The sequence below is a fragment of the Dipodomys merriami genome, unplaced genomic scaffold (assembly GCF_024711535.1).
Source record: "Dipodomys merriami isolate MVZ:Mamm:240054 unplaced genomic scaffold, mDipMer1.0.p SCAF_1, whole genome shotgun sequence".
NCBI lineage: Eukaryota > Metazoa > Chordata > Mammalia > Rodentia > Heteromyidae > Dipodomys > Dipodomys merriami.
In genome coordinates this window covers 122,066,902-122,082,929 of record NW_027202270.1, presented here as the reverse complement: position 1 = coordinate 122,082,929, position 16,028 = coordinate 122,066,902, and the positions used below count along the sequence as shown (strand labels likewise).

Genomic DNA, 16,028 nt, shown 5'->3' with positions numbered 1-16,028 from the left:
ACGCTACTGTTTACCAAGTATCCACTCAAAGGTCAGGCACTTTTACAAATGTTGCCTCATTCCACCCATCAATACCAAAAGGTCAGCAGAAATCTAATTTTATACAGAGGGACCTAAACTCAGAGGTTAAGAAAAGTGCCAAGATAACACAGCCAATTTTCCTGGCTGGAAATAAAACTGTAGTTGGGTTGAGAAACAGAAAGAGAAAACAGATTTAAGAGCGAAGAAAGAAGGCTGGGAGTGGTGGTTCACACTCATAATCTCAGCTACTTGTGAGGTAAAGACTAGGAGGATCTCAATGCAAGGCCAACCTGGGAAAGAAGTTAGCAAGACCCTGTCTCAACCAACAAGCTGGGCATGGTGGTGTGCACCTGTTATTCCAGGAGCTTCGGAGCACAAGCATGAGGATCACAGTCCAAGGCTAGCCCCAGACAAAAATATAAAAATATGAGACACTACAAGAAAAATAGCAAAAATGGGCTAGGGTTGTGGCTCAAGTGGTAGGTGTCAGCCAGTAAAGCACAGGGCCCTGAATTTAATTCCAATAACTACAAATTACGTGTGTATATGTGTGTGTGTGTGTGTGTGTGTGTGTGTGTGTGTGTGTGTGTGTGTGTGTGTGTATGTGTGTATATATATATATACATACATACACACATAAATATATGCTGATAAGGAAGAACAATACTTTTAAATATGTGTACACCAATACTTTAAATATGTAAATAAAATTGTAAATATCCTAGAAAACTACAACTTGTACAATAACTGAATTAAAGTGAGTCAGTCCTTGGAACTTTTCCATTAAGACAACTGTCAGGTCAGGTGGTTTTCCTAAAAAGTTCTATCAAACTTCAGTGGGAAACAAAACAAAACAGAACTTTACTCGTCTGAAATTATTGTAAAGTACTGAAAAGACACCCCATTCCACCCCTGCCCCGCCAACATCCACATCTGTTTTGCAAGGTCAGCATTTTCTTAATACCAAAACATGGCAAAAAAAAAAAAAAAACCCACAATTTATATTCTATAAAAGAATTACGGTCTAACTTTTTTTGTGTGGCAGGACTGGAGTTTGAACTCAGGGCTTTGTGCTTCCTAGGCAGGTGCTCTACCATTTGAGCTTTTTTGTTGTTGTTGTTTTTTTGTTTTTGTTGGTCATGGGTCTTGAACTCTGGGCCTGGGCACTGTCCCTCAGCTCCTCAGGCACTGGTGCCCAGGTTTGTTTTTTTTATATCTAGTATGTGGGCTAGGGAAAGTAGCTCAGTGGTAGAGCACTTGCCTTGCATATGCAAAGTCCTGGGTTCAATCTCTAGCACTGGGGAAAAAAAAAAAAAAAAACATTTGATTTTTTTTTTTTTTTTTTTTGCCAGTCCTGAGGCTTGAACTCTGGGCCTGGGCACTGTCCTTGAGCTTCTTTTGCTCAAGGCTAGCACTCTACCACTTCAGCCACAATGCCATTTCCAGCTCTTTCTTTGTATGTGGTACTAACGAATTGAACCCAGGCCTTCATGCATGTGAGGTAAGGAGCCTACCACTAAGCCACATTCCCAGCCAATGTGATTTTTTTTTTTTTGAAAGGAGAATTAAATCATAACTAAACAGAATTTATCAGACTTACACAAAGATATTTTAACAGGGCTGGGAAGGTGGCTCAGTGGTAGAGCGCTTGCCTTGCATGCATGAGGCCCTGGGTTCAATTCCTCAGCACCACATAAGCAAAAAGAAGAAAGCCGGAAGTGGCACTGTGACCCAAAAAAAACCAAAACAAAACAAAACAAAAAGATATTTTAACATTTTCACATATTTTCTTTCATTATTGCTTCCCTAAGGAATCATCTTATATAGTTTTCCTCTCTTTAACTACTTCTTGTCTAATGGAATAACAAAGCCAGGAAATTGATTCAAATATAATCTACCAATCATTAGATCCCTCCAGTTTTACCTATACTCTATGTGTGTGTGTCGGGGGCGGGGGAGGGGGGGAAGGGGGAGTGCTTAGCTGTATGCAATGTTGCCAATGGGTAGATCTGTGTATCTAGCACTAATCAGGATACAGAACCACTCTATCCCTCATGTCACCTTTATGAACACTCATTTCCCTCCCATTTGCCTCAGCCTCCCTGTTCTATTCCCTACCACTGGCAACCACGAAGCAAGTTTTTGTTTCTGTAATTTTGTCTTTTCAAGCATGTTATTGCGAGGGATAATAGTGATCACCAACTCACTTGGATTGAGAGGTGCCTGGGGGATTGGTAAAGCACACCTCTGAGGTGCTTCCAGAGATGATTAGTCCATGACAAACAAGTCCAATGACATCCATCTAGCAAAGGACTTCTGAGATGCTTCTCACTCTGACATATTAGAAATAAAGCTGTATGGACATGTTTCCATTTCTGTGGGGTAAATCTTCAATAGTACAACTGGCAGGGCCTGGGCATCAGGATCATGCCTGTAATCTTAACTATTTGGGAGGCAGAAATTCAGAGGACCAGATTTCAAGGTAAGACAGACAAAGAGTCAATGAAACATCATCCCAACAAATAATCTGTGAAACATGGTATGTGGTCCCAGTTATACAGATGGTAGAGATAGGAGAATCCTGCCAGATTCAGCAAAAATGTTGCTATCTTATCTAAAAAAAAAAACAACTAAAGCAAAAAAGCACTGGGATATGGCGTAAACACTAGGGTACCTGCCTAGCAAGGAGAAAGCCCTGAGTTCAAACCCAAGTAACGTCAAAAAGAAAAAGTACACTGTGAACCAGTGGCTCATACCTGTAATCCTAGCTACTCAGGAACTGAGAATCACAGTTCAAAGCTAGCCCGGGCAGGAAAGTCCATGAAACTGTTACCTCCACTTAACCACCAGAAAAATGGAAGTGATGTTGTGGCTCAAGTGGTAGAGCACTCACCTTCAGCTGAAGAGAGCAGTGACAGCACCCAGGCCCAGAGTGCAAGTCCCACAACCAACAAAAGAAAAGAAAAAGTGCAATTGTGGGAACATATGGTAATTATATGTTTAGTTTTATAAGTAGTTATTAAACTATTTTCAATAGTAGTTGTACCAACTTAGATTCCCACTAGTAATTTATGAGCAATCTAATTTCTCTGTGTCTTCACTAGCATTTAATATTAGTCTTCCTTTTTATTTCAGCCTTTCTGATAGGTGATAGATTTTTCTAAAATTTGCATTTCCCTAGTGGCTTATAATAATGAATCTCTCTCCCTCTCCCCTCTCTCCTCTCTCCTCTCTCTTTCTCTCTCTCTGTCAGGGGGCTTAAACTCTGGGTCTGGGTGCTATCCCTAAGCTCTTCAGCTCAAGGCAAGGGTTCTACCACTTCAGCCACAGTGCCATTTCCAGTTTTCTGGTGGTCTATTGGAGATTAGAGTCTCATGGATTTTCCTTGCCCAGGCTGGCTTTGAACTGCAATTCTCAGATCTCAGCCTCCTGAGTAGCTAGGATTATAGGCATGAGCCACTGGTGCCAGGCATGAATCTCTTTTCATGTGCTATTTGCTATTTGTATGTGCTTTACATGTTGATGCCTATTTCCTATTCTTTTATTGTTATTATAAAGATGATGTACACAAGGGTTACAATTATACAAGTCAGGTAATGAGTACATTTCTTTTTGGACAATGTCACCCCTTCCTTCATTTTCTCCCAGTTTCTCCCACCCATCCCCACCCACAAGTTGTACAGTTCACTCTTAACACAGTTTCTACAGAATACCACTGCTACAATTGTTTCCTCTGTGTCCTTGTTTACTCTATATCCTTGTAACCCCCCCCCTCTTACTCCTCCCAAAGATGGATAAATGAACAAACAAGATAAAAAAAGAAAAAGAAAAACCAAAAAAGCCCTCTTATTTCCCTTTCCTATTTTTTTAACTGAGTTGGTAGTTTCTGGTTGGGTTTTAGATTTTTGCTTTTTTGGTATATTGTAGATACTCTTCTTTTGTTGGTCATGTAGTTTGAAAATATGTTCAGGCGCTTGTCTCTTTATTTCACATGGTCTTTTGCAAAGCAAAGGATTAACATTTTGGTTTTTTTTTTGTTTGTTTTTTTATTTTTTTATTTATATTGTGAACACACTGTACAGAGGGGTTACAATTACATGGGCAAGATAATGAGTACATTTCTTGTCAAGCATTGCAGCCTCCTCCTTTGTTTAAGGATTTACACTTTGATGAGGACCAATGTATCAAATGTCACAGGTATGTTGTATGCCTATTTCCTACTATGTATATAGTAATTCACTATATAATGATTTAAGATTTCTTGCCTCCAGGGGGTAATAGTGCCCTGTTGAGAATACATGGGTTAACATAAGAGAAATCAAACAATGCAATTCAGTTTACTAATGCATTAAAGAAAAAAATTACTTCATTGTCATAATATAGGAAAAGCATTAAATATTTTGTATTGTTATTGTAAAGATGCTATACAAAGGGGTTACAGTTATGTAAGTTAGACAATGAGTACATTTCTTTCTGAACGGTGTAATTTAATACCAATTTGTGGAGTAGTTTTTGGCAAACTGCAATGAAAAGAGACTCAAATGTAGTAATAATCGAAAGAGATGACAAATCAGAAGAGATTCAATCAAATAGATATAACAATCTGAAGAGACTCCCAAATCTAACAGATGGTAACTAGAAGATACTTCTCAAATCTAACAGGGATGGCAATCAGAAGAAGATTCTTTAAATCAGATAAGTCAGTAGAGTCTCCTAAATCTAACAGATATGATGATGAGAAAAGACTTCCTAAATCTAACAGAGATGACTAAATTCTACAGTTGACATCACAAAAAGTTGAGTAGCTTCCTTTGAAAGCTTATCTGATGATATTTACTACTCTACTTCTGTTCAACATTGTATTTGTGCTCAGAGTGTGTGGTGAAACAGGAAGTGAAAAGAAGGGAAAGAAACAAAACTTTCATTATTTGTAGCTGATACGTTTATATTTATATATGATAACAAAAAGGTCCTACTAATCAATCATCAAGTAAGTAATTTCTGAAAATCAGCAAGATTTATGTAGAAAATAAAATAACAAAAATGCAAAGCATCTATAATAATAAACCTAACAAATAACCTAAACAAAATAATAAACCTACCAAAGCCTCAGAAAAGGTACTTCTAAAGTTGGTTAACAGATCAAGAAGATCTAAGTACATGCAGACGTATATACATATATATGGACTGAAAAATTATTTTATAGATTTACTACAATCTCAATTAAAATCTAAACATGTAGTTTTACTTACATTAACAAGAGAATTTACCCTATTTATATTTGAAAGAAGTAGAGTTGTTTGCTGTATTTACTGATCCAGGGGCTTGAACTCAGGGCTTGAGAGTTATCCCTGAGCTTTTTTGCCACAGCTACTTTAATGGGTTTTTTGGTTGTTAATTGGAAAGAAAAGTCTTGTGGACTTTTCTGCCTAGGCTGGCTTTGAATCACAATCCTCATATCTCAGCCTCCTGAGTAGCTATAATTAAAGGCACAAGCTATCAGTGCACAGCTAATAATTTAATAATATGTAGATATATAAAACAATCAAAATAGTACTGGGAAGACTGGATACCTATTTGGAAAAATAAAATTAAACTTCACACTGTACACAAAGTATCGAACACAGGGCTAGGAAGGTAGCTCAGTAGTAGAGCACTTGCCTTGCACGCATTGAGGCCCTGGGTTCGATTCCTCAGCACCACATAAGCGAAAAGAAAAAAGCCGGAAGTGGCGCTGTGGCTCAAGTGGTAGAGCACTAGCCTTGAGCTGAAGAGCTGAGGGACAGCGCCTAGGCCCAGAGTTCAGGCCCCACGACTGAACCAAAAAAAAAAAGTACTGAGTACAGGTAAATAAGTGTTTATTACAGAAGATAATATAGCCAAATACATTTATGATTTTGGAATAAGGAAAAATTAGATTTTCTTTATCAAAACACAGAAAGCACTCAGCATAAAAATTTTTTAAAAATGAGCGACCATCTGTAGGGTTTGAGTTAACATCTAACACATAACCACTAGCAGTTCCTAGAAATCTGCAAGCAAAGGGTAGAGAACTCAACAGGAGTGTATTTAAATAGGCATTTTATGGAGAAAAAAATCCAAATAGCACTCTTAAAATAATGCTAAACATAGGGGCTGGGAAGATGGCTCAGTGGTAGAGTGCTTGCCTTGCATGCATGAGACCCTGGGTTCGATTCCTCAGCACCACATGAGCAGTAAAAGCCAGAAGTGTCGCTGTGGCTCAAGCTGGGAAGATGGCTCAGTGGTAGAGTGCTTGCCTTGCATGCATGAGACCCTGGGTTCGATTCCTCAGCACCACATGAGCAGTAAAAGCCAGAAGTGTCGCTGTGGCTCAAGTGGTAGAGCACTAGCCTTGAGCTGAAAGAGGTGAGGAACAGTGCCCAGGCCCAGAGTTCAGGCCCCACAACTGACAAAAAAAAAAAATAGTAATAAAATAATGTTAAACATTATTGGCAATTTTGGAAATGCTAAATAAAAGCACAACAGAAGCTGAGTAGTGGCAAATGCCTATAATCCCCGCTACTCAGGAAGCAGACATCAAGATCATCATGATATGGGGCTCAACATGAGCAAAAAGTTAGCAAGAGCCAATCTCAATGAACTAGTCATGGTGGTTCGTACCTAAGGTTTCAGCTACATGGGAGTCTACAGGTAGAGGGTTATGGTCTGATGCTAGTCCTAGACAAAAACACAAGAAATAACTAAAATAAAGGGAAAAAGCCTCAAGACTTGGCTCAAGTGGTACAACACTTTCTTAGCAGTAGGCGCTGAGTTCAAACCCCAGTATCAATTGAAAGAAAGAATGAATGGAAGAAAGAGGGGGAGAGAAAGAAAAATGAGGGAGAAAAAAGGAAAATTAAAAATAAAAAAATCAGAAACTTTTTTTTTGCAATTTCTAAATTTTTTAAATATATTAAGTAGTTGTACAAAGGAGTTGCCATTCAACAAAGCAGTGTATAAACTGAACATCCTGATCGATGTCACCAGATACTATTAATCATCCAGGTGCAGTGGTGCACTCCTGTAATCCCTGTACTTGAGATCCTAAGGCCAAAGATCAAAAGTCTGACACAGGTTCCAGGCAAGCCTAGGCTACAGCCAGATCTTGTCTCAAAACAAAATAAAAGATAATACTCTTCCTCCTTCTGACAAACTCACATGTAGGCTGGGAAGTGGAGCCACTCTCTAATAAAGAGCGAGAGTAACAGAAACTGCTGAGAAAGCAGCTCAGTGCTATCCCATCAGTATGATAATGAATGCATCTAGAGCAGCAATTTCCCCAACAAGAAATCTAACACCTGCATACCTGGATATAAGAAAACTCAGAAAACAGAAAGGATGCTCATCGAAGCCTATTCTGAACTTTCAATATGTAAAAAATGTTCCAAATGTCCATCAGTAACAGATAGATGAATTATGGTGCATTGCTATAACTACAATGGAATACAAAGCCATAAAAACTTAACTACAGGCAATGAGATGAACAAATCTCACCAACATATTATATTAAAGAAGCACGTTGGGGCTGGGAAGGTGGCTCAGTGGTAGAGCGCTTGCCTTGCATGCATGAGGCCCTGGGTTCAATTCCTCAGCACCACATAAGCAAAAAGAAAAAAGCCAGGAGTGGTGCTATGGCTCAAGTGGTAAAGCGCTAGCCTTGAGCTGAAGAGCTGAGGGACAGCGCCCAGGCCCAGAGTTCAAGCCCCACGACCAGACTCTCCCCCCTCTCAAAAAAAGCATGTTATCCAGATGCCAATAACTCATGCTCATAATTGTAGCTACTCAAGAGGCTGCTAGCTTGGACAGGAAAAAAAAAAAGCCACACGTTTAGCTGTGGCTCAAATAGTAGAGTATTATGCTTGAGTGCAAAAGCTCAGGAACAGTGCCCAGATTCTAAGTTTAAGCCCCAGAATGGGCGTGCTCACCTGCACACTTGCACACCCGCACACATGGGCGCGCGCGCGCACACACACACACACACACACACACACACACACACACACACACACACACACACACACACACACACACACGGAGCAAGTCATAAATACTAGCTACAGTACTATTTCATTTATACAAAGCTTCAAACCAGACTAGATTAAATGATGTCCCTCTTGTATAGTTGGTAAAACTGTGAAGTATCAAGCATGGTACCATTATCACAAAGCTCAGGAAGATGCTGGTACAAGCAGGGAAAGGGATGTGGTGAGGAGGAAGATGTGATAAGCAGGGAATTACCAGAGGCTTTTGGATGATGATAATGTTCTATCTATTAAACTAGGTGGCTGCTTATTCTGTTCTTTACAGCTTAGCCTGTTTTAAAAAAAAAAAAACAAACTTTGATTTTATTCAGTAGTGAATAAAATGTGTTCAATCTACCTATCAAATTATAGATTCTGGTTACTCAAAAAGGAAACGATTTCAATTATTTGTAATTTTCCTTTTGGTTTGCTTTCCTTTTTGTTTTTCAAGATCCTCCGGCCACAGCCTCCTGCTGTGATCACATTGCTGTGAACCACCATGCTCAGATTCACATTGGTTCTTTTATAAATTTAGATAAAACATTTCCCTTGAAAGAGAAACTAAGAATCATGTAGCCCCTGGGAAAGAAAAGACCCCAGAGCTCACAAACTATTCTCATTTGCTATACTATACTTATTCAGCTTTAAGATCTTAGGAGAGTTGACTTTTTTTTGTTTTTTTTTTTTACTCCATAATTGGGTTTCTTCAGGCCACAAGCTTCACTGAAATGAGAATGTACAGTAATGAGCCTAGATTTGGCTCTTCTCCCAGAGCCACATCTTTGATGCCTGCCACCACCGTGCCACAGCCACTCAGCAATGAACAAAGTAAAAGAGGGAAATCTGCCTCTATAACTTCTCCGGGTGGTTATGAAGAAAGGCCCTGATCCAGCTTGCCTTGTGCACAAGCTGGACTCAGCCCGACAAGCTGGGGCAAATAACTCAACCCATCTGTGCAGGCATTTTCTCACCTGTAACATTAGGCTAAAAACAGTATAAACCTCACTAGAGAATTTACACACACGTTGACTGAGCACTTTTAGAAAGTGCTCTGCACAAGGTAGTAAGGTACTCAAGATGGGTTAGATACTGGTGGTTATTATGTCCAGATATATTCCTATGTCCTACTTCAGGTCTCCATCACAACCTTTTTTTTTTTTTTTGGAGGGGGGGGTCAGGTCATGGGGCCTGAACTCTGGGCCTGGGCGCTGTCCTTCAGCTCTTCAGCTCAAGGCTAGCGCTCTACCACTTGAGCCACAGTGCCACTTCTAGCGTTTTTCTTTTTGCTTATGTGGTGCTGAGGAATCGAACCCAGGGCCTCAGGCATTCAAGGCAAGCGCTCTACCACTGAACCACCTTCCCAGCCCTCCATCACAATCTTTTAAAACTAGGTTTTTCTTTTCAAAACTAGATTACTGCTATCTGTCCCCTGAAAAACCAGCTCCTTCATCCTTTCAGTTGTTTAAACTGGTACCCTGTCATCCTCAATTCTCCTTCTATTTGGTCCATGATACGTTGTCAGTCCAACTTTCAGAAGATATCTGGAGTCCACTGACTTCTAGCTATCTCTATACTACCACCCTGGGCCACGCCACCACCTTCTGCCTGCATCAATGCAGGGGCTGCCTTTCACTACTCCCCCTGTCTTCTTTTCAACCACCTCCCCTCTCAATCACTTCCCTACAGCAGTTTCGATGGCTACCTACTGGATCATACTGCTTCCAATGGCTCTACCATACTCATAATAAAAGCCAAAATTCTCATCAAGCCCTCCAAGTATCTCTGTGCCTGAAGCCCCATGACTTTCTGTGCCTGAAGCCCCATGACTTTCCTGCCTCACCTGTCTTTTCTCCCCACATTCACCCTGCACCGACAGGACACTGTGAACACAGCTGCCCATGGGACTTTTCACTTGCTGCTGCTTCTGCATGGACGGTTCATCTGCATGGAAGGTTCTCTCCAATTTTTGCAAGGCTCGCTCCCTTGCTTCTTTTAGGTCTTCACTCATATTTATCCCTCAAAAGGAAACTCCTTGGCCTCACAAATATTTACATAGCCTCTTCTCCACATTCTCTTCCTTTGCCTTATTTTCCTCTCCTTCCTACTTGCCATATTACCTGACATGCTTACTCTCTTTCTATTTTCTAGTTTTGTTCCCCCAGCCTGGAATGTGTGCTCCATAGGTCAGGAAAACTCAGCTGTATCATGTGCCTTGAGCAGTGACTGCAATAGGTAGGGTCTAGGGGAGGGGAACAGTGGGCTTAAAGCAACACTGGCTAGATAAGTCATACATGGTGTACGCTGTCAGCTTATACAATGTTTTTCTGTTTCTCCTTTAGTACCCTGGTTGATTAAAATGTTAAATATTTTCTTATGTTTTGACATGTCCTTTATTTAAACGTTGATGTCTAATCACTAGGGTTATATGATTTTTCTCTTGCAAAGCTATGAAGGTGCCTATCCATGAATACAAAAGAGATCTAATCCTATTCTTCATCTGTGGCTCCCCTCTTTTTCATAGTTAGCGATATGAAGCAGCTGTCCCCAGCACTGACTCAGAGAAGCTCTTATTTACTCCCAGAAGGCTCCATTAGTAACAGATTGCCTAACTGGTAGGTAACCTCAATTTGGGGAGAGCAAGGATGGTAACCAGCTTTCTCATAATTGTATCCCACTATCCAAATATTTGCTGCATGAATGCACTAGTTAATTGATGCATGCTTGGGCACTTTATTGTGCTTTGTGTTCTATATTAATGGTAAGATATGCCACAAATCCTCTCTGGGTGAGCCAGCACATTCTCTGGAAATGGATTTTTTGTTTTAATATTTTAAGGTTCTTCTTGAAGAACTGAAAAAATTTACCTTTGGGAGCTCTTTCCCTAATCCATGGAATGATGATACCTTTAAATAAAATAAAAATATAGTAAATAATTTAAAGTTTGCTTTTATAAAAGGTAGCCCATGGCTGGGAATGTGGCTTGCCTAGTGTGCATGAAGCCCTGGAACCAATTCCTCAGTACCACAGAAACAGAAAAAGCAGGAAGTGGCACTGTGGCTTCAGTGGTAGAGTGCTAGCCTTGAGCAAAAGAAGCTCAGGAACAGTGCCCAGGCCCTGAATTTAAGCCCTGGGACTAGCCAAAAACTAAAAGTAAATAAATAAATAAAAGCCCACCACAGGAGTACATTTGTGTTCACATATATTTGTGAATGTATATATATATATATATATATGTATATGTAAGTATATGTGAATTTATATGCTATGCTATATTAAGTACGGATGTATGTGTATGTGTATACATGCATACATAGATATATGTATATATAGATACATATATACACATCTACATGTTTGTATGTGTGTGTGCATATATATATGTATATATATATATATATATATATATATAGAGAGAGAGAGAGAGAGAGAGAGAGAGAGAGAGAGAGCAGGAGAGAGAGAGAGAGTATAGCAAATGGGGAAATAAACTGATGGCCATGGTCAGAAAAAAAATAATTTTTATGTCAGTATTGGGGCTTGAACTCAGGGGCTGGATGCTGTCCCTTAGCTTTTTCACTTAAGGCTGGTACAATACCACATAAGCCACAGCTCCATTTCTACTTTTTCTGCTGCTCACATATTTTCCTGCCCACATTAGCTTTGAACGTCAATCTTCAGATCTCAGCTTGAGTCAGTAAATAATAAAACAGCATGATGACTAAAAGGCTGGTCTAATTTCCTTGCCTTCTTCTAGTTTAAAACAAAAACTAGTTTCACGGAAGAAACCAACACTCCTGGTCTGCCTCACAGTTCACCAGGCCCACTTAAATATTCTGCAATAGGTTTCCTATACACCTTCTATTTTTCTAGCACTAATCCAGTAGATATTAAGCTTCCATCTACAAAGTTATGCATACTATATTCTGGGATAGAGAATAAATTAAGAGATAGGAGGTCCCTGCCTCTCTGGAGACAATTTTTTTTAAAAAAGCAAAAAGTATGGTCTCATTCAAATAGAGACATAGACTATGAAGAAACTGAAAGCAGGGCTGGGAAGGTGGCTCAGTGGTAGAGCACTTGCCTTGCATGCATGAGGCCGTGGGTTCGATTCCTCAGCACCACATAAACAAAAAGAAAAAAGCCGGAAGTGGCGCTGTGGCTCAAGTGGTAGAGCGCTAGCCTTGGCTGAAGAGCTGAGCGACAGCGCCCAGGCCCAGAGTTCAGGCCCCACGACCGGACCCAAAAAAAAAAAAAAAAAAAAGAAACTGAAAGCAGGAAAAAGCTAAAGAAAGGATGTGGAGTGTTCTAGGCTTCCCTGAGGCCATGATCAAGCAACATTGTCTAAGTAAAAATTTGGAGGTAGAAAATACAGCAACAGCAGCAACGAACTTGTCTTGGCACAGTAAAAGACGGAGAGTGTTAAGAGCTGAGCCTCTGAGCCTGGTGCAAAAGAAGGACTCTGTTGAAATTTATTCCTGGGTATGTCCTCTGGAAAGGTCATCATTACATTTAGAAGGAAATAAAAAACAATTCAAGGTATTAAAAGAAAATAAGACTGCTTCTGTTGAGGAAAAAAATACATATGCATGCAAAATGCAATAGGTCTTATCTATGTATTGACCCAACCATTGGGATCTTACTTCACCCTCACCCACCACCCACCCTCAGTAGCCAGAATGAACAACATAATAGAATTCAACCACTGGGCTAGTCTCTGGGATGAAATCTCTCAGCTGTTGCTCTTGGCTGACGTCATCTTTGATTCTCACCCAAACAAGTGGTTCTTTCTCTAGTCCCAGATAATTAGCTCCCCCAGACACAATGGGAAGGCCTTAGCCCAAGCTTTTAGGAAGGACATTTAAAACACAAGGGAATGCTAGTGTTTTGCTTCAGCAATGAGATAAATGTTCCGGAAATGAAAGTTTATTTATGTTTGCAATTATGCACATCCTGAAATATCTGTATAATGGGTTCAATTCAGCCTTGGCCTCACCAAAAAACTGCCATATCCTAGGAGGAAGGCTAGGATATAAGATGAGTGCACAGGAAGCCTCTCTTGATAATAGTGTCTTTTTTTTTTTTTTTTTTTTTTTTTTTGAGGATGAACTTTGCTCTTTTTGTATGTATACCAGCACTTGGCTGCAAAAGTTTAAAGCACACACAAACACGTAAAATACACCAACATGAAGTTAGGACTTGCTCAGAGAATCTTTATAAAGACTTTAGACGACAGGTAAGCTGACCACTATATTCTTTATGATGCACAGTGAAGTTTTAGAGCCATATAATACCTTAGTTAAGTTATTCAAATTTTTGCAGCTAGAAAATGTCAGGAACACCACACTAATAGGCCCAATGTGAATAAAAGACCAGCTGGTTTAGGTTCATTTTCAAAAATTTCTTTAGCTGGGAGAATGTGGCTTAGTGATAGAATGCTTGCCTAGCATGTATGAAGCCCTGGGTTCAATTCCTCAGTACCACATAAACAGAAAAAACTGAAGTGGGGCTATGGCTCAAGTGGTAGAGTGCTAGCCTTGAGCAAAAGAAGCTCAGGGGCAGTGCCCAGGCCCTGAGTTCAAACCCCAGAACTGGCACATATATATATATATATATATATATATATATATATATATATATATATATATATATATATATATATATATATATATATACATATATATATATATACATACTTAATATATTATAATTAACATATACGTTTAACATTTATAGATAAGTATATTTATAAATATACATATATATTTCTTTAGAGAACAACATGAAGATTCAATTTTAACCTGAATAGATCTGTCAGAAGTTTGTTTTGAAATATGGATATTGGTTCTAAGCAATGCCATCTTGTCCCCACCGCCATCTTAATCCTTTAATAGGCAGAAGGGACTCAATTCTGAGAACTATAGATGGGGCATAGGTCATTCCCAGAACTGCAGATATGTAATGCATTGTTAGACTCCACAAAATCCCTATCCTTTACCCCGGATTGTTAAGATTGTTGGATTCTGGTAAATATCTATCCCTGGTTGGTTGTCCTCACTAGTTAACTTCTACTGAATCCTAACTTCCCCCTTTATTTAACCCGTAACTGGCTTGCTTTGCTTCTGTAAACACACTTTATTAATCCCCATACCCTGTGCCATCTGCCTTGATGTGGGTTTTGCCTTTATAAGCTTTATGCGGCACTGCAGGTACTTTAGGACACTAGTCTGCTTGCAGTAGCTGGCTTTCTAATAAAAACGCCCAATTTAACCTCTAAGAGTGTGGCTTCTCCGTATCTTGCTGATCTAGTTCTTGTGTAACAGTTTCATTTGTGTCTCTACACAGAGGCATCCAGCTTGGGGTAAATCAGACAAGTTTTCAGTTCAATTTCTTGACTTTTTTTCTTATATGACTTTATATCAGATATCTTCAAAGTGAAATGTGAACCATATTCCTGTGACTAATTTAAGTCTTAGGTTTAAGTATTTGACATTTAAAGTTCTAATAAAAAAATATTTCTTGCTGGGTGCCAGTGGCTCACACCTCAGGAGGCTGAGATCTGAGGATTGCAGCTCAAAGCCAGCCAGGACAGAAAAGTCCCCATGAGACTCTTATCTCCAATTAACCACTCAAAAACTGGAAGTGGTGTTGTGGCTCAAGTGGTAAAGTGCCAGCCTTGAGCACAAAGAAGCTCAAGGACAGTGCCCAGGCCCTGAGTTCCAGCTGCACAACTGACAAAAAATACACACACACACACACACACACACACACATTATTTATAACCAGGCACTGGTAGCTTACTCCTGTAATATTAACACTCAGGAAGCTGAGATTTGAAGACTACAGTTCAAAGCCAGGACAGGTAGAAAAGTCCATGAGACTCTATTCTCCAATTGACCCGCAAAAAGCTGGGACTGGAAGTATGACAAGAGCATGAGGCTCTGACACTCCCTGCTACCCCTACCCCACAACACGAGACTATTAATTTGGACCACTCAAAGTGATCTTATTAAATCAAAGAGGTGAATCCCACATCTGGCCTCTACCATATTTTAATGGGTGAACGATTTTTCTCATATATGTGGTTATAAAAAGGCTTTTGTGGTGCTCACTTTATTTTGATCATATTTTTCTAAAGATCATGAATCTCTTTCCCCAGATGAACCATAATGGCACCTATTCACTTCAAATCCTGTCCTAGTTAAAAGTTCAAAAGAAAGTTGCTCCTGTGATGGATTTAGACAACTCTGGAGTTGTTTTCCTCACCAAAAATTGTTGCTGATAGTTATCTAGTCACCCTGGGTAAGAAAATAAGTAGCCAGGTCACCAGGGTGGGGACTAACAACTCCCAGGCTTTTCTGCCCTCCCTAGTACAGCTTTTGACCATTTAAATGCCACAAAAGAGATCTAGCACAGTTGCTTTGTCCCAGCTCCACTGTGCCTACAGCCTCCTTGCATTTTAATTAGGGTAAATAGTACATTCCTATTCCAGGCTGTGCTCCCTTGGCTTTATTCTTAGGTGGAATAACTTAAAAGGCACATTCTTTTGTTTTGTCCTCCTCCTCCTCTGCTAGAAGGACTCAAAAAAGTAAAAGGAAACTAAAGGAGGGGAAAGGAGTATCCTAGATAGCATCTCTCCATGTAGCTACTTCTTGTGTGTATGTGCAACCCTGTCTTTCCCAGTATTTCTTTGCAAACCAGTATGTCAGATGTGGAACCATCGGCTGGGTAATTACAGAAATGAAAAACCAGGAGCCACAGTGTCAGTCCCACTCATCCTTCTCATCTTCCTACCAGTTACTCTTAGGCTAAGACCTCAAAATGGACATTAACAGGGAAGGTTACCATCTATCACAAGTATTTTTCCCTGTCCCCAGACTGGAAGACACAGAATTCTAAAGTATGAGCATTTACTAGAAGCAAGGATGATATAGGGAATATGAAAGGGAGAAACTGAAAATTACAACTACG

At 39.8% G+C, this 16,028-nt stretch overlaps 1 protein-coding gene across 3 annotated transcripts in view; it reads right to left on the bottom strand.

The window, feature by feature from the left end:
• Ston2 (stonin 2) overlaps positions 1–16,028 on the bottom strand; it is a 143,680-nt gene that overhangs the window by 82,871 nt on the left and 44,781 nt on the right. The gene's annotated exons all lie outside the window — the stretch shown is intronic.